We start from the raw sequence: 25,009 nt of genomic DNA on the forward strand, positions 1-25,009 counted from the left end.
GAAAATGGTAATTGACCTTTAACGAGAGGGCTGAGAGAACTGCTTCTGTATATTATATGGCTGTGAGCTGGATTTTAAATGTTTGATTAAGTTATTAGAGTGTTTTGCTTTGGCATAAAATACTATAAATTTACGATTGCTGGCCAAAGTGGTTAGTCAGTGGAGAAGAATAAATTGTTTTGAGAGGTGCTTCAAAACCTGGATTTTATTCTCTTGGAAAGACAGGGTTTAAAATAAATCATGTAATACAAATGAGAATTTCCATAATTAAGGTCCAAACCAGGAAGATCCCTAGGAGCTTTGGAATGGTAAAATGAAGAACTGTATTTCAGGATTCTTTCATTTTCTTTTCTTGTCTCTTTAAATTGATGTTTTGAGTGTGCTAAGTTTGTTTTTAGAGACCCAGAGATCAAACAGCACAAAATGAGCATTTATTAAATATTTGTCGTTAAACAATTTTTCTCTGAGATGTAAGGACTTCAGAGAAACTTTGAAAAAAAGTGTCCAGGACAGCTTAACTTACTTACAGTGCTTCACACGTTAGAGGCCCCTGTCACCTGCGCCCATGTCATTTCTGGAGAATTCATGTCTGGTAGTCCTCACTCCCTCTCACCCAGTAATGTCACTCCCTGACAGCTTTTGTGTTTTCAGAGCATATCCTCTTATTTCTGTCATTTAGAAAATCTCTCTTAAATGACAATTTCCCTCCCCTGGGGGCTCTTTCTGACTTCTGGCCTCCGACCTTCTCCCCAAGATTCTTCTACCTGGTTCCTCAAAGTCCCCAGCCTCCCTTCAGTGCTTGCTAGGCTTCTCCCAGGAGTGCCTAAGTAAATAAAATGTGATTGCATGTTTGTGATTGGTTCTTGTACTGCTTTATTTATTTGGTATAGGTATTCACTAGAGAGCTTTCTACCATACAGTATTCCAATATACCATTTATAATTGATTAAGTAGGGCAATTGTGGTCATTTCTCGAAAAGTATGCCATCAAGCCCTCTGTTGGGAACCTGGGCACATACTCTGATGTTGTTTCTATGGGATCACAAGGAAAAAGTGAGGACTGCAGCCCTTGTAGAAGATTATGAAGTGCTACCCAAATTGTACTGCTAAACCACTGATTTTCATTGGAGATTAGCTAAGTGATTAAGAGCACAGGCTGTGTCCTCAGGCTACCTTTCTGGGAATCTCAGGTTCTCTACTGGCCAGCAGTGTAGCCTTAGGCAAGTACCTTAATCTCTCAACTCTACAAAGGGGTAGTAGAATTACCTACCCCAGAGATATTGAGAGGATTGAATGAAATAATGCATGTTTTATGCCTAGCAAAGCGCCTGACACAAAACAAAGTGGTTAATACATATTAACTATTCATTAATACATATTAACTATTCATTAACTATATATACACACACACACACACACAAACTGTCACTTATATCTGATCATGATGATGATCATGTTGCACTCATTACCTAGTGAGGCCCTATGCTTATCCCAGTGAGGAACCCATTTGTGGAACACCTCTTCTAGAACTGCCTTCACATCTCCTCTGGCAGTGACAGACCTGGCACAGAGTAGGTGTTCTGGAGACATTTGTTGAATGCTCGCTCAGCAGCATGTTTCTTTGAACATCCTTCTTCATAGCAAATATTTTTTTTTGAAATATAATTTATGTAAAAGAAAATATATACATTTTGAGTGTTATGTAATTGCTTGTTGGGATATGCTTTTATTTAAAAACCGGGTAATCCATTTGGAGCCAGGTCGAGTAATTATATGTCAGTAAGGAGAAATCTCCTCTTTTTTTTTTTTTTTTGTATATTTTTTTATTGGAGTTTGATTTGCCAACATTAGCATAACACCCGTCACTCATCCTGTCAAGTGCCCCCCTCAGTGCCCGTCACCCAGTCACCCCATCCCCCCTCCTACCTCCTCCCGTTCCACTACCCCTTGTTCATTTCCCAAAACCTCCTCTCATAGTAATTTTCTGTATACCATCTGATCTCTGTAGTGATGTCTTGTTATGGGTCTGGCTTTCACTCATTATTTAATCCTTACTGTAACCCTAGGGAGTATTTGTTATTAGCCTCCCATCTACCAGTAAGGAAATGCGTCCAGGGAGATTAAATGATTTGACCAAAGTCTCAATCTATGAGAAGTGGAGGCAAGATTTGAAAGCAGCTCTCCATGCCTCTGTAGCAGATGACATTGTCATTGCCTGATCCTGTGTATCTTCTTAAGACCTACGTGGGGAGGACAAGATGTGGTTACGAATCAAAGACTGCTTGTTCTGCGTGCCTTGTAAACAGGCTCTGAAGGTAGCACCAAAGGTGGAGAGCTCATCTCTCAGCCCTTGCTGTTCTCTGCAGCCTCCTCCCCTTCCCTCTCAGACTCCTGCAGATGGTCTGAGAGACAAGCGCAGGCCTTGCTACAGAAATGGATCTCTGAGTCAGCCCTTGGGAAAAAGAAATCTCTTTGCTGGTTTTATTTTTCTTGGTTGATTTATTTGACAAGGACCCATTCTGTACATCCATTTTGGAATTTCAAAATCTTTTTTTTTATCTTCAAAGGTCTGTCTTAAAAAGCTGAAGAAAATAAAAGAGAGGCTATGTATGCTACTCACTGTGTGATGCTTTCTAAACCAGGGCTCTACCTTTTTATTTTCTGACCCTGAGATCATACAGGTTGCAGAACAGGGGCTGAGCAGAGCTAAATCCCAGCAGGTAGGAGTCCGATTTTCACTAATCCCTAAAGACACATCTCTATCACTGTTGTTTGACTTGTCAGGACACCTACGTTGCAAAACCCCACAGAGGAAGAGCACATGAATTATTCACTTTCTAACAGAGCTTCTCTGATGAGATTAGGTGTTACAGCCAACCAGCAAGAGGAATGTTCCCAGCTCTGATGGATGCAGATACATACAATTGCTGTTGATCTTCTTTACCTGGAGGTCTATGAAACCCCACTCTGAGGCCTTCAGCAGAGATTCTAGCCCAGTGTTCCTGGGATCACAGTTTTGGCAACAAGTCATTTACAGAGGAATCCCTCATCCTGGCACATGGCATGTCAGATACAATCAGAACAGGCACCAAGATTCCCTGGGAACTTTCTCCACTTTAACATGTGTTTCAGCTGAGAGAAAAGCCCAAGGGGGGGGGTGGTGGTGGTGGTGAGGAACCTCAGGCTGATTTTATAGTTGCCTTTAATAACCAATTCAGCCTAAATTTATTAGGTCACAATGCCCCTTTGAACTGTGGCATGGAATTTTCCATGCATAGTCTGGTTTCTCCAGTGAGAAGCAGACTTTCCCATTCAGTTTTGTGTCCTTGTTGAGTGAAAGTCCATGCCTTGACCATATTGGTTAAGAACAAGCTTTGATCAAGGATAGGCTAGGATGATCATTTCACCATGGCCCTTGATGCTTATATCTAGTGACAGTGGCTGAAGCACTACACCTACCCATGTGGATTACCATGCCTATACCAACTCTACATGAAAAGTCTGGATCTACGTACACTTTTCTTCCTGAAGACAGCAGGGTTCTGTGTTATTTTTTTTGCAAGCTCTGCTTCCCTGCATGCTTTCGTATTTTGCTCAGGATAAATTATGACATAACTTTGTCAGTTTCCTTAGCCCCTTCTAATTGAACCAAGAAGTTCAGATGAAGATGTTTTTTGAATTGTTTCCAAATCTCTAGGTCTAGAAAGCAGGGAAATAATTTGCTTAGATCCTGGAATGTCTTTTTTTCCCTCATCACAATCTTGAGAAGTAGAATTTGGTTAAATGGTACCCGAGATCAATTCAAATGAGCAAATTGATGTTGGGGACTTACCGTGTACAGCATCCTTTGCTAACGATGATGGGTGATAGAGTTCAAGATACAATGGAGTCTGTTGACTTCTGAGTGATGATTTGCCTTCCAAGTGTGCCAGCATGTAAGAGTCATAACATTTTTTATTTTCATGAAGTTTTTGTGATGTGTATTAGATAAATAGCTCTTCAAAGGTGTGGTCTTATGGGTAATTTTGCTATGAATGAGAGTAATGCAGGCATTTAAGGAAAATAAAGAAGGTGAGTTAATTTACAGAAACATATTGACTAATGATATAGATGATACCTTAAAGTGATAACAAGATAGTTTATGAATTATTAGAATATCAAAGCCACTATCCTAGTTGTACTTAAACACACATCCCGAAGGATGCAAGTCAGTTTATTATTCAGGGAGGTAAGCCAAGGGCCTTTGCGTATTTGACAATACCTGATCATTAGCTTGTATGGCTCACTGCACAGCCAAGCCATGATGGACTTTTAATGAAATTGCTCTCACGCATGTCCTTGTGTACTTCCCATCATCTACACAAGACTAACATTGAAATGTAGACCACTCTCTGCAGTCTTGACTATCTAGATGTGGAGGAGAGCGGTGGAGAGAAATGAGCTTCCCATTCCACACATTAACATTGGAAGGGGGTTGCCTGGGACATAGGGAAAGGCGGATGCAGCACCATAAGCTAGATGGCCCAAGGTCAGAGGAGGGACTGAGGGAAAGGGATGTCTTGAGGCAAAGAACCTCTGGTCTGATGTGCCACAGCTAGTGACAGCCTGTAATAGAAGCAGTGAATAAACACCACACACCCCTCTTAGGGGCCTTAAACCCATTCAGATGTATAATATTGTTGAGTGCAGTGAATAGACTAACATCATCTTGGCATCTCCGCAGTGACTAATTTGTGGGCTCTCTGATTCTGTCCTGAGTTAAGTGGTCTTTATGTTCCAATTCTGGCAGTGCTGAACAGTGATATATTGTGTCCATGATTCCACCCGGTTTATTGGTGCTCACATAATGACAGCCTGTTGAATGGGAAGAAGTAGTGCATAAACAAGACAGCCTGAGCTGGAGGGGAAGCACTAATTTTCTGAGCCGTATTTGTTCTGAGTTAGTCATGAGATTTTCTTCTATCTGTGTAAGCTAAGATTTTGAAACTTGATGTGTATGTACATAAGTTTACCTGTACACTTGGAGTTGCAAAAGAGGTCAAGTTTGATTACATGGGGATATCAGGAATTAGCATAAAGGCATCTTTGCCTGATAGAAAAAGTTAATTTGGAGTCCTGTCTCCTTCTAGTGACAGGGGAATCCCCTGTAGGTTTGGGATCTCAGGAGTCAACACAGAATCCCCCACACTAAGGAAAAACCTGTGACTGCATCATGGGCAAAGTCTTGTCTTAAGAGGACAGATCAGTTGATTAATACAAAGAGTGGGAGCTGGAAGTTAAGGCCATGTGCAGGGTCACACGCTTAAAGGGCCTGGTATGGAAGAGGAGCCATCGTGAGTGGTGGGATTGAGGTGGATGCAGTATGTTTGTCTTGAAGGGCACTATTTCTCATTGTTGACACATGTGTACTATGCTTTGCTAGGGAAGAGTTGGTTTGAAGAACCAGTTTAGAGTAGACACATGACAGGACCATAATTCACTAATTCCACTGTTATTTTTTACTGTTATTATTGACTGTTGTTGAAGTTGAAATTAGCAGGTACTACATATTCATGGTACAAAACTATTAAGGATTAGAAGTGAAGAAAAGGAAGTGTCCCTGCTTTACCTGATTCCTGGTTCCCCTTCCCCAATGTAGCCATTGTCTTGTTTCTTTTGTATGCTTCCAGAAATAATTCTTATACAAACTTATAAGTGTGTGTATGTATGTGTATGTATGTACATATGTATGCATGTATATATGTGTGATTTTATACACCAATCAAAGCTCTATCCATAGGTGGAGAAGATAGTCACTTATTTGGCATGGTTGAAGAAAGCCAGAAAAGTCCCATAGTCAAAAAACATATGTCCATGGCCTAAACATGGATTCGCAGATTTTTCTTTTTTAACTATTTGAAAATTTTTCTTTTTATAAAAGATTTTATTTATTTTTTCATGAGAGACACAGAGAGACAGGCAGAGGGAGAATCAGGCTCCCTATGGGGAGCCTGATGTGGGACTCAATCCCAGGACCCTGGAGTCACAACCTGAGCCAAAGGCAGATGCTCAACCACTGAGCCACCCAGGCACCTGAAAGTTATTCTTTAGATCTTAAAAAATTATTAGGACTATTTAGAGCAGTTTTAGGTTCACAATGAAATTAAGGGGAAAGTACAGAGATTTGCCATATGCTTCTCTTCCCTACACACTCCTAGCCTCTCCTATTGTCAGCATTCCCCACCAGAGTGGGACATTTGTGACAATGGATGAACCTACCTTGGCACATTGAAATTCACCCAGACTCTGTAGTTTACATTACCATTCATTCTTTGTATATTCTGTGGGCTTAGGATTTTGATTTTTTGTTTAACCTCAAATTTAAGACTTCTCTTGCATTTGACTAGGATTCATCTGCCAATTTGTGAATGAAAGAGACCTGTTTCTAAGTGGGTTTTGGTATCTTCTCTCTGCCTGTGGGGGCCTCATGGGGACGCTGGGCATACTAGGCACTGTGGTGTGCAGAGCAGTGTGGGGTCCCATAGACCAGTGCGGGTGAATGGAGAAGCCATGAGTACATCAGGACTGGAAGGGGGAGAGTAAGGCCATGTCTGAGGAGGGGAGCCAGGAGACTCTACACTACTAGAGAATTGGGGGCAGGGACTAGAGCCCCAGACTCACTCACATTGGCCACCTGGTGCATGGGCAAGTGGGCTGTAGTGAAGAGACAGCATGGAGGAGAGAAAATAGCCTCCATACTTGTCTCGGCATCTGTCTTCACACACAGAGAGACGCTGAGTCTCTGCAACTAGGGACTTCTTGACAACTCACAGTCTCAAAAGATTTCTGAGAGCAACTGAGGAAGAGCCACTTGTGAATGCTTACCTATGATCATGTGCCTTTGTTGACAGATGCCTATCTTTGTTCTTAGGGTGATAAACTGCTTCTGTGATTCCATCTTTTGAATTTCTATGTTGCTGTTGCTCAGGATAGGAATAGGCATCCCAGAAAGTGTCACCACTTGTTTGTAGCTGACGCTGAGTAAGATGAGAAGCCCTCCCTCAGGCAGGATCTGGAATCTATCCTTCCAAAGGTGGGGCAGGCCCCTTGCTGCCTGCTTCAGCCAGCCCACCCTTGCCTTTTCTGGGCCACACAGGATAGATAGACAGCAGGAGTGCAATGGTCAGCCAAGGCACAGATGAGATGAGAGGGGCACTGTACACTTGACCCAAATCCTGGTCCTGCCACTTACTGCTGGTGTGATGAGTCATATAGTAAATAACTTAAGTGCTCTAAGCCTTGGTTTTAATATCGTAAAATGAGATAAAATAAATAATGGTCTGGACCGTATAGGGTTGTTGAGAGGATTCAATATGTTAAACCCTTAGAACACTGTGAGCTCTCAAAAAAGGTTAGGTGTTGCTGCTATTACTCTGGAAACTTACTGTGTCTCTATTGTCAGCTGATGGCACTGTCTAAAATGGAGGTGGGGGAGTCCAATCCTACTGCCTTTCTCTTCCTTCTGGCCATAAACCACTACTGGGCAGGGCCTGAGGTTGACCTGATTCCTATCTGCATCTGTCCTCTGGGAATGAGTCCTTCAGGCGGCCCTGCTTGTGTTTGCTGATCTAATCAGGAAACTGATTCAGGGCCCATTCCAATGTTTATGTTGGCTCTCAGCCTATCTTGTCCATCTTGAATCTTGAACTGTAAGTCCGAGAAGATGGGCCAGATCTGGTTCAAGTACTCTGCAGGATGGAGCCCTCCAAACATTTGGAGTGATAAATTGATGTATCTGGGGAGGGTGGCTGGGTTGGTGGTAGCTTTATCTTAGTTTTACCAATTCATTCCTTTGGGAACATCCTATTACCTGGAGTGGTCAGTTTGACCATCATTCTGCCTCTTGTTTTGGACACTGGGTTTTTAATAACAACTGCTGGCATTAATTGGGCATTTACCAGTTATAAGCTTGTGTTAACCACTTCCATATACATAGCCTTAGGCAAGCCTGAGAGCTGCTGGATGTCAGCTTGATGTTTTCCCCTTTGCCTAGATGAAGAAATAGAAGCTTAGAGATGTTAAATCACTTGCCTAGGTCACAGATGTAGTAAGTACAGAACCAGAATTTAGGCAGCCTGCCTACAGAGCTCTAAACCTTCAGACATTAATGTTTACATGAGCCACCTAGAGACATGGCTAACAGGCAGAGGCTCGTTTAGCAGATTCCAGGCATGACCCGAAAGGCTACATTTCTTATACACTCCTAGGCAGTGCTGACCTGTGGATCCCTAGATACTTTGAGTGACATGGCACCAAACCAGGAAGCCACACAGCCTTGGCTTGGCATGTTATCTTTTTTGTTTGGACCTAACAGTTGACTTCACACACAGCTCCCTGACAGCCATTGATTCATCTACTCATGGTGAAGATGATGTCACATGGAGCTCTCAGGAAGTGACACAATAAACCCTTAGAGTCTTTGGGGGAATGTACTTGTTGGAGCAGTTGGTCTTCTCTTAAAAGGTCTAGTAATATATCCTACTTGACTGAGCAAGGGCCTTTCTCTGCCCCCTGGATATGTCTGTTTTTCTAGTCTCAGCTGCGTTCCCAGGTTTGGGACCCAGAGGAAGCCACTATGACCTTGATTTTTCACCCAAACCTCTTTCTGTTATTGTGCTCCCTACCTCTGATTATAGTCTCATTTATTTATTTATTTATTTTTTTAATTTTTATTTATTTACTTATGATAGTCACAGAGAGAGAGAGAGAGAGAGAGAGGCAGAGACACAGGCAGAGGGAGAAGCAGGCTCCATGCATCGGGAGCCTGATATGGGATTCGATCCTGGGTCTCCAGGATTGCGCCCTGGGCCAAAGGCAGGCGCCAAACCGCTGCGCCACCCAGGGATCCCTATAGTCTCATTTAGACTTTAATTCTCCCTGGCTCAAATCCTTTCAGGAATCTGATTCCTTCCTTAGCCCCAGATCTTCCCTAGTTATCAAGTCCCAAACTGATAAAACCTGCAACATATCTTTGCCCTCCAAAACCTAGAGAAAGGGACAAGGTCCTGAATACCTCCTGATAAAAGAAGCCATTATTTATTTGATAGCTGATATATACATTATCTACTTCATTGAGGTCTTACCACTATCCAGCAAAGGCACTATCAATTATTGCCATTGGTCTGATGATGTACACAAGAGTCAAGAGTCTCACTCACTTCAGGTCACTCAGAAAGTAACTTTCAGCCTCAAGATTCAACCCAGAGAGTCCAACCCAACTCTTACTCCTATCCCTCTGAAATACCACCTTTCTCCTTTCTATCTCCACTCCAGCTAGTGGGGTTCCAAGTTTGGTCACTTGTTCATTTACCAGCTACCTATTAGGCCTCTAATATGTTATGCACTATGTGAGGTACTGGCAATTATAATGGAGAGTGACCCAGGTATATTCCTTACCTGTATGGAGCTTCATTTCAGTAATCACTTCATTGCTACTTGTTAGCCATGTGACTTTTATTGGTTTATTCAACCCATTTGAATCTATATGACCCATGTGAACCTCAGTTCTCTCATCTGTAAATGAAGATCATTATAGTGCCTAACCCACTGGGATGCTGCAAATATCAAACGAGGTCATGTATGTAGCACTTAGCACTGGCACATAATAGATGGACAATATCTTACCTGAAATAACATGTGAATGAAATTTAGCTTCCTCGGCATGCCATCATTCCAGGACTTTCATTCCAAGCACCACGTAACATCCAAGATGAATCATTGTTCTTCCCCAGGTAGGACACACTTTTTCCTGATTCCATGACCCAGCTCAAGTGCTGTTTTATTTTGTTATATATGATACCTTACTTCTTCTCCACTGTGAGACTCCTACGTACTCTTCAAAGCCAATACAAATGTTGCCTCCTCCACTAAGCCTTCAATCTCAGCTATAAAAACAGTGCTCCAGGGGCACCTGGCTGGCTCAGTCAGTTGAGCATCTGCCTTTGGCTCAGGCCATGATCCCAGGATCCTGGGATCAATCATGGTGAGCCTGCTTCTCCCTCTCCCTCTGCTTGTGCACATTCTCTCTCAGTCTCTCTCTCTCTCTTTCTTTCTCTCTCTCTCTCTGTCAAATAAATAAAATCTTAAAAAAAAAAAAAAACAACAGCACTCTGTTCTGTGATTGTCTTTTCCTTTGGCTCCCATATAGCATTGAATCATACTTACCTTGTGTTCTAACCAAGTCTGCCTCCTTGGTTCTTTATTCATTCAGCAGGTATTTCATGAACACTTGCTATGTGGTAGGCACTGTGTTGCCTATTGTGGTATAGAGTGGAGGTAATATCTGTTATGATACCTGTCTTCGCAGATTGTACAATCTAGCACAGTACTATTAAATAGACTGTTCTGCAGTCATGGAGGTATTCTATCTCTCTGAACTGTTCAGTATGATAGCCATTAGCCACATATGGCTGTTGACCACTTAAAATGTGACTAATGTAGCTGAGGGACTGAATTTTTAATTTTGTTTAACTTTAATTAATTAATTTTAATTAAAATAGCCAAATGTCTAGTAGACACTGTATTGGGCAGTGCAGGTAGTAGGAAGAAGCTGTTAATCAAATAATCACAGAAAATGATGGAAAGTTGCAATTGTACTAAGTACTATGCAGAAGGAGTATATGGTTGCATATTGGGGGATCTGACCTACTCTAGCTGGGGTGGTAATTAGGGAAAGTAGTAATGATTTCCTGTGGTAGTAATGATTGAGCAAAGATCTGAAGCTACTTAAAAGAAGATTGGGAAGTGTGAATGACATGCATACAGATAAGCAAGCAGCATGTGCAAATGACCTGTGGTAGAAAAAAGGGTGGCTTATCAGAAAATCTCTGAGAGTCCAAGGGCAAGCACCGTCTCCCTCCTTTTCTCTTATTTGAAATCTTCAAAGCACTTAGCACCATGCTCTGCACATAGTAGGCATGGAATTAAATTTCACGTTTGAATGTGTGAAGCCAACTTCTCACTCACTATGTAACCTCACCCAATTCTTTCTCAGAAATGCCTCAGCTAGAGAGCCAGGAAACAAGAGCTTCCACTCCATCTCTGCTGTGGAGGCTCCAGTCAATAAGAAATCTTGTTTTTGGTCTCAGAAAAGCTTCCTCCCACCTCTACAGAATTGTGGGAAATATTCTGGGTGGTGTTTGGAGGAATTGTGGCCATAGGCAGGGTCTGGAATCACAAGAGCAACTGTGTATTGTACCATTTATTCATTATTGAACAAACACATGTGAGTACTTACTACAAGCAGATGCTCTGCTAGGTGCTGAGGATGTGGTCAAGAGCAAAAGTAATAGTGTCCTTAACCTCACAGAGGTTGTATTATGGCAGGGACTCCCAGGGATCCCAGGCTATAGCAGCCAGGGCTACTAGCTCCTCATGGAACCTGCAGAGTGTTTGTGACAATTGTTATGTTCTCCTGGGTCAATGCACAACTCAAACATGCTCTTCAAACTCAACCATCTTAGGCTGGGTCCCAAAAGCTTTGGACACAGAGTCGAGCCTTTGAATTGCCTAGTAATTGAGCTGTGGACTCCTGGGACCTGTACATAATTTGCTATATATTCTCCCCAGGAACTCTGCCTTGCATACAAGTGGGGAGTATGTGAACTCCACAAAGCCATCATCTTTTAATAAGAAGAAACAAATAACTCCTTGTTTACACCCCAGCTTGCAGTCCCCACACCAATTTCTTATTCACACCCTTGGCTCACAAAAGAGCTTAAACAAAGTTTAGTTCCCCAAGGTTGGGGGAAGGGTGGAAAGTCTAATTTTTTTTTAACCTACTCAAGGTCTTGTCCAAACGAGTTGTCACCAAAAAATGAAAGCCAGATGTTATTTTAGTAAGAAATAAATATGTGGCCAAGCTGTGGATTGAACCTGAGGTCCCCCTGGATAGTTTCCACGTGTGTCAGTAGCTGGACTCCCAGGTATTGGCAGCTCACATTCTTTCTCTTGTCTTTTAGCTGAGGCGCAGTGTGCACAGATGGCTAATGAGCAATTAACATTGCAGCCTCCCATCCCGCCATGGCGATACCCATCGGCTCACAACTTAGATTCAAACCAGTGCTGTGAGCCACCAGGGGCTGCCGAGTTCAGGGTGAGACGCAGAGACCCCTGTCTGGAAAAGCGGGGAGAGGACAAATCTAGGCTGAAAGTGCCGCCTCCAGCCTCTCAGTGAGGGATCTGCTTTTGTTGGGAGCCCTTAAATTCTCACGGGGAACATACTTCTGATAAACATCGAGAAATTATAGATGAAATCAGGGCCTTGGAGCAAAGAGAAGCCCTTTGGGGTTTAACATTACGGCATGTTCTTCCCCAAGTCTAATTCAATGGTGAGCTTTTCAGCCAAAGGAAGTGTTTTCGTAATTGGCCGAATCTCCGTAGGAAGACTGCTGAGCTTGCTACTGCTTCTATCAGAGCATTTCTCATCTCTTGGATTTTTCTCACACTTTTCAAGTTCTAGATACAATCATTTGTGCCCTGGACTTTGAAATATGTCATGCTGGTATTAGAACTTCCTCGGAGGGCAGAATAAAAGTGAGAGAGAGGAAAAGTGATAGAATGGAGCTCAGAGGGTCAGGAGGGCCCAGAGCAGCGATCAACCCTGGGGAAAAGGCAAGGCATATCAAACCTGGAGATTGTGGGTGAGGGAATTAGAGGGTTTGGCAGGCAGGTGATCCAAATTAGGAATATCTGACCCCAGACTGGGTGCATGGTGCATAGGCAGCAGCAGGCCAGAGAAAGGCAAGTGTTCAGGCCAACCACAGAGACACTGGGGGAAGGAGCCCAACAGAGGGGCTTGATCACTGGCTCTGAGCAAGAGTCTCTAGGGAAGGAGGGCTCTGCTGAAGGGAAGGCAGAGCTCTAGCCCTGAGGAACCTCTCTGAGATTTCCTCCTGTATAAACTGAAGATAAAATAGTTCATAGCTCCTAGGGTTATTCTGAGGATAAAATAGACTAATCATTGTCAAGTGTTTAAAAGGGTGGCACTTGATAAATATTTTTATTTCATGACAGAGTTTTAAACATGAGAGGACAAGAAAAGACACAGTTCCTAAAATACAAGTTTAATTCTAAGGAAGATATTTTTCAAACTAGGTTAGCGTAGCCTTTAAAACATACCATTAACTTACTCATATACTCATTTGATCTTTCCTTCTTTATTCGAGTCCATATTGAGTCCCTTTGATGTAGAAGGCATTCTTCTAGTCCTGAGGATACAGTGACAATCTAGAACAGGGTTTGGCAAAGTGTAGCCAGTGTGCCAGATCCAGTGTGCTGCCTATTTTTATAAAAAAAGTTTTATAGGAACACAGCCATGCCCATTCATGTATGTATCATTTATGACTGCTTTCATGCTACATTGGCAGAATTTAGTGATTATGACAGCTAGCCTAAGGCCTGCAAAGCCTAAGGTAATTACCACCTGACTCTTAACAGAGAATATTTACCTACCCTGGTATAGAGACACCTTTCAGTACATCACTCACTTTCTAATGAAAGAAGCCAGCCAATAGGAAATTTCAGTATAGTGAAATAATTCAGAAGACCATAGGAGTAGAGAAAAGGATTGGAGAGCCTTCCTAGAAGAGATGAACTCTTAGTTGAGACCTGGAGGCTGAATAGGAGTTAATGAAGTAGAATAAAAGGCAAAGAATTCCAGATACAGGGAACAATATTTGCAAAGGCCCAGAGGCGAAAGAGTGCAGGGTATGTTTGAGAGCTAAATGAAATTCATCACAGCTAGAGGAACAAAGGACAGATGACACCAAGCTTCCCAAGTAGGATGAAGATATTTTAATATTTTCTGAGGGCAGTGGGGAGGTATTGAGGGGTTTTCAGCAGGGGAACAATATAAGTAGGCTCATATTATAGGGAAATCAATTCACCTGGAATATGGAGAATCACTTTAAGACTTGAGTGGGAAGATAAAAGAACAAGACTGGAGGCAAGAAGGCTAGTAACCAGAGCCCATTTCAGTAATGCAGGGGGAGACCATGGTAGCCTGAAGTAGGAAAGGTTTGAAGTAATTCAATATGGTTTGGAGACATATTGAATAGGCAAAGCTCACAGAATATCGTAACTTGTGGCACATGGAGAGTGTCAAGTGAAAAGGAGTGAAGCATGAGAGAGGATCACTCCCTGAGATGGGGACTGTGTGGGTAGGAGCAAGTTTGGGGTGGAGGGAGATGACAATATCCACATCAGACATGCCAATGGGATGTCCATGAGATATCAAGTTGGATTCAGAGCAGTCCATGTCATTCATTCCACTGCTTTAGAAGGTGAAGATATTAGCTATTTGGATATCTGAGGGAAGTGTTTTCTAGGAAGAGGAAAGCAAGGAGAAGACCTAAGGAAGGGAGCATCCTGATGTGTTCCAGGAGAAGCAGGGAGGCTATGTGGCTGGAGCAGTATGAGAATGCAGGAGAGTAGAAGGTGCTGAAGTGTGAGAGGCAAAGGAGGAGGGAGGTAGACAGATTGTGTAGAGACATGTGGTCCATTGCTTTCAACTGAATGAGATGAGAGCCATTGAAGGATTCTCAGCAAAGGAGTGACTTGATGTGGATTTTGAAAAGATCATTCTAGCTGCTAGAGGAAAAGAGGATGTCGGTGAGCAATGGTGGAAACAGGAGGACCAGAAGGAGACAACTGCAAATCTGCAAATCTCCCCTGTAGTAGTCAATTTCCCTTTTTATCTGAACCTTAGAACCTCAGTGTCTTATGGAAAATAAATGCTTATTTTCCTTGCTTTTGGGTCATAAGTTGGCTGGGTTTGGCTGATATCAGCTAACCTCAGCTAGGCTCAGTAGGGCTTGGATTCAAACTGTTGACTGGGTTTAGGATTTTTCATGTGATTTCTTATTCTCCTTGGGCTTGAGACTACCAGAAGCATATTTTTCTCAAGGCAGGTGGAAGAAGAGATGAGATCAAGCCAAACCACAGAAGCACATTTAAAGCCCCTGCTCATATCACATCCACCAACCTTCTTTGGCCAAATCAAGGTACATGTCCAAGCTCGACACCAGCAGGTCAAGGAGATAAAGACTGCATTCTTTCATGGGAAATACTGCAAGGACACATGGCCAAAGTCTTAGGTATATGATTCTATCACAGAGAAGGAGGGAAGAATTAGAACAATAAACCCATCTAGTATGTTTTCTCTCTATTCCAACTATCCTCATCATCTTCCTGCCTGTCAGCCAATTGTAACTGTGGTCCTCTTTGACTCATACTGCCTCATAAAATGAGCACCTCCGTGTTCTCCCCATCAGCTCTTGCTTCCCCTTGATAAAACTTCCTGTCTGCCCTGCCTGAATCTTTTTCCTACAGTGTTCCTTTCTTCATATCTGGCCTGGTCAAGAAACTTCAGTGACCAGCCACTTAGCAACACAGATTTCCCCCAAATGCAAGCAAGTTCTATACCTGCTTCATGATTCTGGTCTACCTGTGTCACACCTGTACTGTTATTATTTAGTATTTTCTTTAACTTGATTTTAAGTCAACTTACTTTTTCCCCTTAGCATTATCTTAAGTATTAATTACAACAAGAGAATTACACATTTTTCTAAAAACATAAAAATAAATGCTGATTGAGGTAAACATGTTTGTGTATTTACCCTCTGAAATCACTTTAGGGGTTTGATGACTGCATTTGGGGAGCCACTGGCCTCCCATTAACCCTGTAGCTTCATCCCATCCATTTAACCTTCATTTTTGTCTCTACATATTTCCACTCTTGGGACCATAATGGTTGCCTCACTGTCTGTGCACCTATCTTGGAAAAGCATTTGCCTCTAGCTGTGCCTATACTGCCCTCTGAGCCTTGAAAACCCTACCCCTTTCTATCTACCTGTCCTTGAAGATTTGCCTCCACCACAAGTCCCTGAGCCCTTGATTGGCTCACTCTTCCTGCTTCACTTACAACTGATGCCCACCACCCAATGTTCCAGCTCACGCTTCTCTCATTGCTTCATGTGTGCTGATCTTTCCAACTTGGCTTTTAAGTGCCCCTAGCCTCACATGGCTTGTGCCTGCCACGTCTTACTCTATTCACCCACCCAAGGATGAGGATGAGGGTATCCTCATCCTTCACTCAACACATTAACATAGATGCTGGGCCTGTGTCCATCACGGTTTCTAAGCCATGTATTGTCTCTGCCCTTTCTGTTTTTCATTCCCTAGCTTTTTCCTCCCTCTGTCACCAGATTTAATCCAAGATTGCCTCCTCAACAAATCCATAAAGACTTCTCCCACAGCTTCCTCTATTCCCTTCTCCATCAGCACACATCACATTTGTTTGTGGTCTTCAATGTACTTGTCTTCCTTCCCTATTAGACTGACTATAAGCTCTTTAAGATGAGGATCTTGCTGGATTTTGTGTTCCAAAGCATGACACAGAATAGGCACAAAGAAGATGGGGTATAAATACACAATGGACTATTACTCAGGCACAAAAAAAGAAATGAAATCTTGCCAGTGGCAACAACATGGATAGACTTAGAGGGTATAATGCTAGGTGAAGTAAGTCAGAGAAAGGCAAATACCATATAATTCCACTCATGTGAGATTTAAGAAACAAAGAAAGAAAAAAAGAGACAGACCCAGACTCTGAAGTATAGAGCATAAACTGTTGCCAGAAGGGAGGTGGGAGCGGGAGGGGAATGGGTGAAATAGATTAAGGAGATTGAGTACACTTATTTTGGGAACATTGAAAAATGTATGGAATTGTTGAATCACTATATTGTGCACCTATAACTAATATAATACTGTATGTTAATTATACTTGAATTAAAAAAGGGAAGCATCAAAAATGAGTAAAAGTTAAAAAAAGAAATAGGTACTGACTAAACATTAAATTTCTCAATTTATTAATTAAGTGACTTAAACTTTGCTGTTTCTATAGGACTCTATTCTTTTTTTTTTTTTTTAAGATTTATTTATTTATTCATGAAAGACACAGACTGAGAGAGAGAGGCAGAGACATAGGCAGAGGGAGAAGCAGGCTCCTCGCAGGGAGCCCGATGGGGGACTTGATCCCAGATCCAGGGATCATGACCTGAGCCAAAGGCAGGTGCCCAACTGCTGAGCCACCCAGGTGTCCCTATAGGACTCTATTCTTTAAGGCAGATGTCTTGCCTTCTCTCTTTTCTTTCCCTGTATTTCTTGTCCTGGGTAGGCAAATAGTAGGTGCTTGTTAAATTGGCAATAATGTGAGTTTCATAGGAAATGCAGGAAGTGGCTAAGATTGACAATGAAAATTGATGCCAATTAAGGTAGTTTAGCAATTCTAAGCACTTTCAGGCCTAACCTGATTTTGAACATCAAATGTATCATGCTTTTGATTATCAAAGGCAAAGGGGGATGTGTTTGGGGCCCTTTGCCTTTGTCCATGATTGAAAAGATGTAATTCATGTTAGGTAACTAGTCCTGACCATTCTGCATCAGCTCTACATCTGGAGATGGTGTTGAATTCTTTTTCAGGATGGAAGTGGTATCGTGTGTGTGTGTGTGTGTGTGTGTACACATACACGTAAAATGGAGAAAAAGAGAGATAGCAATCCAGATGCCAACACACCTGGAATCTATTTGTGAGGATCACTGGTTCAGTCCTCAGCTTGGGCCATTCATTTATTTCTTGCTAAGTGAACATCTGGGATTCAGTTTGAGACGCCAACAAGTTTGGAAGGGATCTCAAAGCCGTGGTTGGGATGGGGAATCGCTCGCCTGAGGTGGGAGTGAGAGAGGTGAGCAGGGGCTCTTAAACTATTCTGCAGACTTCAGTTCAAATGCAACAGCCAGAGGGTTGAGAACTCCCTTCCCGTGCTGGAAAAGCGTTCACAACAAGGAATAACCAAAGAAGGTTCAATTAGATTAAAGCAATAATGCAATCTGAAAAGTACCCCTATCCCCTGTTCCTCTTTCACCCTCTTCCCTTCCCACCCCATGGTTCTAAACGTATCCAGGTATATTCCTATTCTAAGAAAAAAGAAAAAAAAAGAAGAAGGAAAAGCCTTGGACCTGGACCAGGAAGGAAATGCTATGAGAAAGTAAAATTCTAATTAGTTATAGATGAGAATTGGTCACAGATAATTACTCTGCATTCCTTGGCTCATGCCTGAAAAGGCTTCAGAGATCTTTTTTTGTTGCTCAATATGTAGACATCTATCTAGATAGCTAGATAAACACACAGAGAAGCACACCATCATTAACAGATCTTGGAGAGTGCAAGTGTTTAGAACAGAAACGAAAGGGAAATTTGTCATTCACAAGCTAGGAATGTTTGAATCTTTTGCTGTCAGGCCTCTTTTCTCTCTCTCTCTCTCTCTCTCTCTCTCTTTCTCTCTCTCTCTCTCTTTTTTACTTTGAACTTTCTTAAAACAAAAGCAAAGGCCAGTGGGTTCAAACAGGACCATTTTAAACAGTATACTTTGAGAAAATTTGTGCTGAGTTGCACCTGCCCCCATGACATCCACCAGCTAGAGTGTTTCTCCTGCAATTTGCATCTGTCATTTTCCTACCTGTGGGTCAAAGGGGTTGGAGACCCAGGTGACGGGCTGAGAACAAGCCAGAGAGAAGGGAAGTCTGTGATAGGCTGTGTTCATGCCATCCTATTTAGAACCAGCTTTGCTGCATTGTTTTGGGGACTTTAAGCGGGGCGGGGTGGGGGTGGGGGAATCCTATAGCTGCCTAAAGTATTTTTCTCTTGAATCCTAGTAGAAATGATTCAACATTAGCCATAGGCTGCTTGAGGCATGCTTAATGTCTTGATGGAGCGTGCTTTTACAGAGCAATGCTAGCATCTGAGGAATTCTCAATCCTCCTCTCCTGCCCTCCCCAACATAGCTCTCCTATATTCATTACCAGGCATCACAAACAAGAGAGAGTTTGTCTTTTGGGGGCCTTCTGCCTTTTCTCGTTAGCACTCCTCATTCTGCGGATACAGAGACCTCACTCTAATGCTGCATGTGGTGTAGGGACCCTCAGCTTCCCTCTGGCTTCACTCAGTTCTGGAGCTGTCCTTGCTTCCCTCTCATCCCACTATATAAATTAGATGGCATGTGCCTGGGGCCTCATATTCTCAGGACTATCTTTCTAACACTGTGACCAAATGTACTATTGTGATTTCAGCTCTCCAGTAACCCAGTTGCAGTACTCCAGCAGGTCCCTAATCAGATACTCTGGTTTTAATAGCCAGAGTGAAATGGCCAGCACAGGGGTACTTGGGCAGCATTGCATAGCAACTTATATCACTGCAAGCTTTTTTTCAGAGTTTACTTTCTTCATCTCATTTGTTCCTCAGTGATTTCATGGGACAGGTGAAGTAGGTATTCACTCACTCATTGATTCATTGATTGAATGATTCATTCACTCAACTAACCAACCAACCAACCAACCAACCAAACAGCAAATATTTATTGAGCATCTACTAGTTGCTAGGAACTATTCTAAGTTCTGAGTTGTAGGAACTAGCTGCTAGGAACTATTCTAAGTTCTGAGTTGCAGTGAAGAAAATTGACAAAAAAAAAAATAACCCACTTCTCATGGTGCCTCATATTTGCATGGATAATCTAATAGGTATCATTATTCTCATTTTTCATATGAAGAAGCCAAGAGAAAGAGAAGCTTTTTGTTTTGTTTTTTAAATTTTATTTATCTATTCATGAGAGATACAAAGAGAAGGCAGAGACATAGGCAGAGGGAGAACCAGGCTCCCTGCTGGGAGCCCGATGTGGGACTCAATCCTGAAACTCCAGGATCACGCCCTGAGCCGAAGGCAGACGCTCAACCACTGAGCCACCCAGGCATCCCAAGAAAGAGAATTTAAGCCCTAAGGATTTATAGATCATTTAGAGCTGGATGTAAAATCCAGATATCCTATCCACCTCTCAGAATAAGGAGAATAATAGAGGGATATTAGGAATCATCTCAATAACCCACTGAGTCTGTTGATATAGAAAACTGGGGTAGTATGGTTTACACAGCCATGCAGCTCTTGGGGGCAGAGATAGGACCATCACCCAGATTCCCTAAGCCCCAGGCCTGTGCCCTACCCATGAGTCCTTGGATCCTCAGGAGCCTATAACACACTTGCTCTGTCATCTTGTCACTGTTTCATACCCACCTGATAACCTCTGTCTTATTCCATATGGGCTGCTATAACAAAATACCACAGACTGGGTAGCATAAAGCAACAGAGATTTATTTTTCACAATCTAGAGGCTGAAGTCCAAGATCAGGGTGTGACATGGTTGTGTTCTGTGGAGGGTTGTCTTCTGGGCTGCAGACTGCTGACTTCTTTCTGTTCCTCACCTGATGGAGAGAGCAACAGATCTCTCTGGAACCTATTTTAAAAAGGTATTAATACCATTCATGAGGGCTCTGCTGTCATATTCTAATCAGCTCCCCAAGGCCGATCTCTTAAATCATCACCTTGGGAGTTAGGATCTCAGCCTATGAATGTGATTGGTGGGGTGGGGGAGACACACAACCATCCAGATCATAACAACCCCCCTTACTTCCTTAGTCAACATAAGATATCATGACCCATTTCCATAAGAGCTCTAACACCCTCAACTCCCTTGTCCATCTCCCCCTCTATCATAGCTCCTACAAAAACTCTAGGCTGAATTCAATTTCGGTTGTTTGCACCCCATCACCCAGGCAGCTTGAATGTGTCTAGAGAACAGACACATGCTTATGTAGGCAGATCTCATGTGTAACTCAGAGTCACTAACCTCACTGGCTGCTGCCCCACCAACCTCCAGCCTTTCCTGGTCAGTTCATCTCCTACTCTTTCCTGGAAAACTGTTTCTTACCTGCTCTCCTTGGTCACTGTCCTCAATCCCTAGCTTCCTTTATCAGTGAGAAAATAGCAGTAATGAGAGGAGGCCTTCCATAGATGCCTATCACCATGTCTCCCGTACCCTGTCCCCTAACTTTTGCCTGCCCTGCTGTTGCCACAGATGACCTTTGGCCCTGTGAAAGGCCATTGGCATCACTTGTGCATTGGGATTTTCCTTGTCACCTGGTCAAGAGCCTCACTCTAAAAATTTTCCCTTCATCCCCTGTACCATCGATTTACCCTGTTACCCTGTTTACCAGATCATTCTCATCAGCACAGAAGCATGTTGCAATCCTGCCTTCCCATCTTAAAAGCTAAAAACAACAAAAGCCTTTCTTGACTCCATATCCCCTGCTAGCTACCAGCCTGTTTTCTGTCCTTCTTTATAGCAAACCCCCTCAAAATTCTTGTTTCCCCTTGATTTCCTCCTCCCACTCTTTCTTGAGCCACTCTAGTTAATGGTTGATGCCTACTTCTATACCAGCCTACTCCCTCCAGGTCACCATTGAGCTCCTTATTGCTGGACCCAATGTCATCCTCATCTTTCTCTACCTCTCAGCAGTAATCCTGCCCTGCCTTGGAACTCTTTCCCCTCACTTGGCTTCCACAATTCCATCCTCTCTTGCTTCTCCTCCTACCACACTGGAGGCTGTTTCCTGCTCTCTCTGCTCTCCACTGGGTGGTACAAGCCCACGACTCATCCCTTTCTTCATCACCCATTAGGGGAACCATGGTTCATGCCTTTAAATATCATGTGCCTCTCTATCTTGGTCTTCTTCCTAAAGCCTGGATTTGCATATCCAATTGCCTATCAGGTGTCTCCACTTTGATATTTATAAGCATATCAGATTTAATATATCTAAATCTGGTCCTTAGACCTGCTCTATCCATGCTCCTTCCCCATCTCCAGTAGCAGTAGTTTCAGCTTTAGATGCACAGGCCCAACTTCAGTGTCAATGCTCATTCCTCTGCCTCTCAGTCCTCACCTCCAATCAATCCATTGGCAAATTCTGTCCCATCATCAGAACATTTCTATCTTCACACCTCCACAGCTGCCACCCTGGTCACAGGGTAAAGAGAATTCCCAGAGAAGGGAGGGGCATATATAAACACCCTGAGGCAGGAGAGGATGCAGGACCAGCTTGTCTCAGAAGGGACTGAGGGGTGACTCTGGAGTCTGGGGAGCTGCCTGCCCTATGTGGGTGAAGACAAGTGTTGGCCACTGTAAAGCGGTCTAGCTGTCTGAAATGGACTCGGTCAGCTCTGACAGATATATGACTCTGTTAAGGTGTGTCCTCACTGTAGCTGCAGTGTATGTTGGGTGCATGTGTCCGTGTATGTGCTTTCACACGCACGCATAAATGTGTGTTTTCTCCCACCCTAGACATGTTTTCCTGGAATCGGAGCCCCCAGTATAGTAATGTGGTTTCATGTACAATCCACTGGGAAATAAATTGTTATGAGTCATTACTAGATCAAGAAAGCTAAGAGCTGGTCTGGTTCCTTGTTTCCTCTCTTCCCCAGTGTAGTGGCCTTGGAGGCCATGCCTTCCCTATGTCATCTCACAAGATGGAGCAAGTCCTTTCTGTGAGTATATAATCTGTGTTTACAGTACTAACTCAATGAGATTTTGTTATGCTAATAGCCATGCTGACCAACACAGTAGTCTATACAGGAGAAATAAATCTATTTCTGGTCTCCTGGGGCATCTAAGGATGATGATGGTGACAAGACAGTAGTTGTCACAGCCACCATTTGTTGAGCCTTTGAGGAGCTCTGCAGAGACCTTTGCAGATGTTAAACCATTCATCCCTCTCAGGGACCTCATGAAATACATGTTTTGCTGTTACATAATAATCGTGTTCCTAAAATAAATTTTAAGTTATTTTTAAAATGGATTCTCTGGGGACACTTGGGTGGCTCAGCTGTTTAAGCAACTGACTCTTGATTTTGGCTCAGGTCATGATTTCAGGGTTCCTGGGATCGAGCTCCATGTTGGGCTCCGCACACAGGGAAGGAGTCTGCTTGAGATTCTCTCTTCCTCTGCCTCTTCTCCTGTTCTTCTCCCTCCCTCTCCTCCTCTCTCTCTTTCAAATAAATAAATATTTAGAAAAAAATAAAAAAAATAAATGGGTTCTCAACCTCAATGAGGAAAAAACTGCTCAGGAGCAAGAATTTTAGATGATGGGAATAAAGTTATTTTTCTTACAGAAATGTCAAAAATTAAGGTTTTAATTGCTATTAAGGAAATTTTGAAGTTATAAACTAAAAATAACAGATTTTCAAAATTGGCATAAGCCAATCTAAATGTCAATGAGCAAATGCTGAATTCTGTGGAAGATAAGATTCAGGTCAACTTGCTTCTGAACCATCAAAATAAATTGTGGTTTGGACCGACAGTGCTATTAAAAGGAAGCCCCCATTATACCTCAAGAGAGCTGCTAGCAAAAAAAATAAAAACAAATTTTAAAAATGGAAATCCCAATGGCAAAGAAGAATCAGTCACCCAACAAAAGTGGTCATGAGTGCTGAAGCATATAGGCTTTGTTTCCACACACGTGGGAACCATTTCTGATCATGACAGTCATGTAAACCAACAATATCACAAGTCCGTTTTCTCACTGAACTGATCAGGCTACATCCAGTTTGCATTATGAAAACTGTATAGCAGGAAAAAAGTCTGAATTTGATTTGACCAGTGAGGAAACCAAGAAAATAAGAGGACTTCATTGTTTATAGGGAGCAACTATAGAAATAGCCCCAAATCAGGGCTGTCTGCCTTTTTCACTTGCCAAGGTCAGGTTTTCCCCCTTATGTTCAGAGAGTTCCCCTGATGTATAGTGACACCTGTATATCCCCGTGGATGATGGTGCCACCTGAGCTAGGATTTGAGACCTCTGCAATTAGGGGCTGCCCTTCCTCTGTACTTACATAGAGCCCCAGCTCCATGGTTCTCTTTGTCTATCCACTGGGGGAGGCTTGGAGCTGCTCTGAATGACAGAGCCTCTCTGGCCCTTGTTGCTTAGACATGTTGACATTTCTGAAAGTACCAGTAGACCTGGAGAGCATCCAGGCTGCCTAGAAAAGTGCCTGAGGCTGGGGAACCAATTAATTTCATTACTAAAGTAAACAATCCCAGTGACCTTTGGCAGTTAGCACGCTTTGACGTTTTTTCCCTCCTTCGGGCCGTGGCTGGGCAGCTGGACCTGCCACCATTCCCTGAGGGAAGGAAGGGATTTGCTGTGCTGGGGCCTTGCCCTGGCCTGCCGCTGACATACATGCTTCCGGCCTGGAGGCCTCTCACTCTGTCCTTCACCCACAGAGGGAAGCACTGAATGAGCCCTGCTGTTCTTGCCTTGCCTTTCAGTGAGGCAGGTGAATCTACAAGAAGCTTCTGGAGAATGCAGAGAGACAAGTGGGCCCTCTGGGAGTTGTGTTTGCCTCCAAACAGGATGGCTTCTGTCACCTAGCCCAGGAAGACCGTTGGTTCTTCAGGCTCCCAGATTTGCCATTCTTTCCTTATGATTCATTCATGAAATTCAACAGGCCCTTCCTAAAGCACCACCCCTGCATGCCTGGGGCTGTGAGGGCTGAAGTTGGGACAGCAGAGAGATATTAGATGTATTCTCTATTCCTGAGGACCTTCAGAAGTTAATGGAAAAATGAGACTCACATGTGATAGTCTGTGATAAGTTGAGATGGCCTATAATGAAGAGCTAAGTTAAATATTATCATTCTCCATGGTAGCTAAGATCACAGCTTTAGCATCAGGTGTCTGGGTTCAAATCCTGTCACCACCATTTTGGTCAAGTTTGACTTTGGGCGAGTGCTTTAACCTCTTTAGGCTTCTGTTCCCTTGTTATAGGGCTACTGAGAGCACTAGCCTTAATGCATTTTTATGGGAATTAGGTGGAATAGTGCATGTAAAGTGCTTGGTACAGCGCCTGAGTCATGGTCTCACTGTTATTACTAGCTACTGATACTAGTCATCAGAACATATTTGAGATGACCCAGTAGTATAGAAATCTTGAATCTAAACATACCAGGTTCTGTGTGCTGGTCTCCCTTCTCTCTTCCTTTTACCAGTGACTAGTAATCTCAACTGATCAGTTACTCAGTTAACAGGAG

The 25,009-nt window shown here is 43.0% G+C and overlaps 1 protein-coding gene and 1 long non-coding RNA gene across 2 annotated transcripts in view; one reads left to right on the forward strand and one right to left on the reverse strand.

Moving 5' to 3' along the window:
• SLIT3 (slit guidance ligand 3) overlaps window positions 1-25,009 on the forward strand; it is a 591,933-nt gene that overhangs the window by 68,515 nt on the left and 498,409 nt on the right. The gene's annotated exons all lie outside the window — the stretch shown is intronic.
• Window positions 1,972-8,389, reverse strand: LOC119871513. The gene is made up of 3 exons (XR_005358231.1): window positions 6,865-8,389; window positions 3,833-4,028; window positions 1,972-2,240 (listed from the first exon to the last, which is right to left on the reverse strand). It is a non-coding gene; the product is annotated as an uncharacterized LOC119871513 (long non-coding RNA).

This window comes from Canis lupus, chromosome 4 (assembly GCF_011100685.1).
Source record: "Canis lupus familiaris isolate Mischka breed German Shepherd chromosome 4, alternate assembly UU_Cfam_GSD_1.0, whole genome shotgun sequence".
Classification (NCBI taxonomy): Eukaryota; Metazoa; Chordata; class Mammalia; order Carnivora; family Canidae; genus Canis; species Canis lupus.